Source organism: Sinocyclocheilus anshuiensis, unplaced genomic scaffold (genome assembly GCF_001515605.1).
Source record: "Sinocyclocheilus anshuiensis isolate Anshui unplaced genomic scaffold, SAMN03320099.WGS_v1.1 scaffold690, whole genome shotgun sequence".
Lineage (NCBI taxonomy): Eukaryota > Metazoa > Chordata > Actinopteri > Cypriniformes > Cyprinidae > Sinocyclocheilus > Sinocyclocheilus anshuiensis.
Window position 1 is genome coordinate 366443 of NW_015547715.1, and position 3186 is coordinate 369628.

Sequence of the window (3186 nt, forward strand, 5' to 3'; positions counted from 1 at the left end):
AACGCACGTCACACCTCTGTTCATCAATTTGCACTGGCTACCAGTAGCTGCTCGTATAAAGTTCAAGGCATTAATGTTTGCCTACAAAACCACCACTGGCTCTGCACCCCTTTACCTAAATTCATTACTTCAGACTTGTGCTCTCTAGAAGCTTGCGTTCTGCAAGTGAACGACGCATTGTAGTGCCATCCCAAAGAGGCACAAAATCACTTTCACAGACTTTTTCATTAACTGTTCCCTCCTGGTGGAATGACCTGCCCAACTCAATCCCAGCAGCTGAGTCCGTAACCATTGTCAAGAAACAACCTAAAAACACACCTCTTCCATCTTCATTTGACCCTCTAACTCTTGCACTCTCTATTCTAATTCTAAAAAAGAACACTCACCCCTCTAACACTTGCACTCTCGATTCTATTTCTATTCTTACTACTTGTTTTCTTAAAAACAGCCTCTAACACTAGCATTCTCTATTATTTTTTTATTCTATCTTCTTGTTTTCTTTTTATTTATTACTAAAAAAACCTTGCTACATGTACTGTGTTAGGTTAACCACGACTTGTCACAGCACATTTAATGTGAAATTCTTATGCCTTTTTTTCTTTTTCTTTATTCTTCGTCGCACATGATGATGCTAGACTGAGTAATTAAAAGATACAGTGGATTTTTGAAAGATGCAGGATGCTGAAATAGGTGCCATGACTTGTAAGAAAATGTGTTTGAATCATATGAAGATGTATGAATGCCTAGTGGGAGGTTTGCATATTTATTTAAAAACTGATAATTGTGAATTGAGATTATTTTCCTAATCTGCTTAAATATTTTTGTTATATTGGTTTGGGAATCCACTTCATTTTTATTATTATTATTGTTTTACTTTTTTTTTGTATTTTGGAAAAGGTAAAATAAATCTGCTATATATATATATATATATATATATATATATATATATAGCAGATTTATTTTACCTTTTCCAAAATACAAAAAAAAAGTAAAACAATAATAATAATAAAAATGAAGTGGATTCCCAAACCAATATAACAAAAATATTTAAGCAGATTAGGAAAATAATCTCAATTCACAATTATCAGTTTTTAAATAAATATGCAAACCTCCCACTAGGCATTCATACATCTTCATATGATTCAAACACATTTTCTTACAAGTCATGGCACCTATTTCAGCATCCTGCATCTTTCAAAAATCCACTGTATCTTTTAATTACTCAGTCTAGCATCATCATGTGCGACGAAGAATAAAGAAAAAGAAAAAAAGGCATAAGAATTTCACATTAAATCTTTTTTTCTTCTCCCTGTCCTTTGTGGCCCTTCAAGCTCAGGCAAAGGAGCCCATTACGTCTTTCTCTCTTCTGAGAGGCTGCTGTACGAGTCCATGTGAAAGGATCAATATGCTAAACTCGCGCAGTGCCCACCACCTGTAGGGCCGTTGCTCTGTCAGCCTGGCAGTCTGTGCCATTGCATTCAGCCCAATGAAAGAAAGAAAGTAAGAAAGAATGAATGAATGAATGAAAGAAAGAGAAGAATAGACTGGATTCTGCCGGACGGGACGGGCTCGTGTGTATCCCCCCCCATCTCTGTCCTGCATTAATCCAGGGTTGGAGGGGCAGCTGCTGTACTGGAGAACAGACACCTGGTGCAAACCGCCGAGAACAAACGCTCAAAGAAATATCACTTAACCGAGAAATGTTCAACGTCACGTTCTTCATCAAACATTCAAATAAATAACACTAAAACAACAAGAACAAACATTCAATGTGATGCTCTTCACCAAATGTTCCAATAAATAACACTAAACAAAAGGAACAAACTTTTAACACAATGATCTTCACCAAACGTTCCAATAAACATTCAAATAACATGAAACTAGGAAAAAAACACTCAATGCAACACTTCACCAAATGTTCAAATAAATATCACTTAATGAGAACAAATATTCAATTTGACGTTCAATGTGACGTTCAAATAAATAACTAAACTAGAACAAATTGTCAACGCAACGATCTTCACCAAACGTTCAAATAAACAAAGATTCAAATAAAAAATACTAAACAAAAAGAACAAACTTTTAACACGATGATCTTCACCAAAAGTTCAAATAACACAAACCAAGAACAAATGCTCAATGCAACGCTCTTCAACAAACGTTCAAATAAACAAACATTCAAATGAATAACACTAAACAAAAAGAACAAACCTTTAACGCAATGCTAAACAAGAAGAGTTTAGCATTGTTAAACAATGCTAAACTCTTCACCAAATGTTCGAATAAACAAACATTCAAATACATAACACTAAACTAGAACAAACATTTAACACAATGATCTTCACCAAACGTTCAAATAAATAACACTTAAATGAGAACAAACACTAAACGAGCACATCATACAGAATAAAAGAACAAAAGTGACACTAAAGTTCAACAAACCCTTTATATACAAGATGTGTGCAGTTGATTTTGGTATGGTATCATGGCTACTGTATGGTATTCTGGGTTGTTTTTAGCATGTCGATGCAAAGGTATTCGAAATTGCTTTTAGCCTGTTGCTATATGGTTGCTTTGGTGTTCTGAATGATTTTTTTAGCATGTTGCTATGTGGTGGCTAAGGTGTTCTGAGTAGTTTTAACATGTGGCTGTGGTTTCTTACTGGCCCAAGTCTCCAGATAGGCCTTATTAGCTTGCGATACCACATCGTAGAAGTTTGTTCAAATCACCAACCCAAACTACGACCAACAGCAACAGTCCTGCTCGCCTTAACCAGTTTTTGAATTCAAATTAGCATCGGACAGCAGATGCCGCGATCATGGGCATTAGACGCTGAAAGGCCTTTCATGCATTTAAGGGCTTCCTGCAAGATCTGCATGTGATTTTGCCTCCTCGCAGATGTGTCTATAGTTAATCTATACTTAGTAGACGGGGCGAGCGGGGGGAGGCGGCATCAACATACAACTCATTGTGCCTGAAACTGACCCCATTCAGGGTCGTTTGGCATGTGACACCACTTGAGGCGGGGCTTAATGGCCCCGTAGAATCAGCCACACAAGGACCATAAAAATGCCAGCCCTCTTTTCCCCCAGGGTAGGGAGGTGCACGCTGGCCTCTTGACATACACTGGCAAGCCTGGTGGGGGAACAAAAGGAGGGCCGGTCTAAATGGCCCTGAGAATGCCGA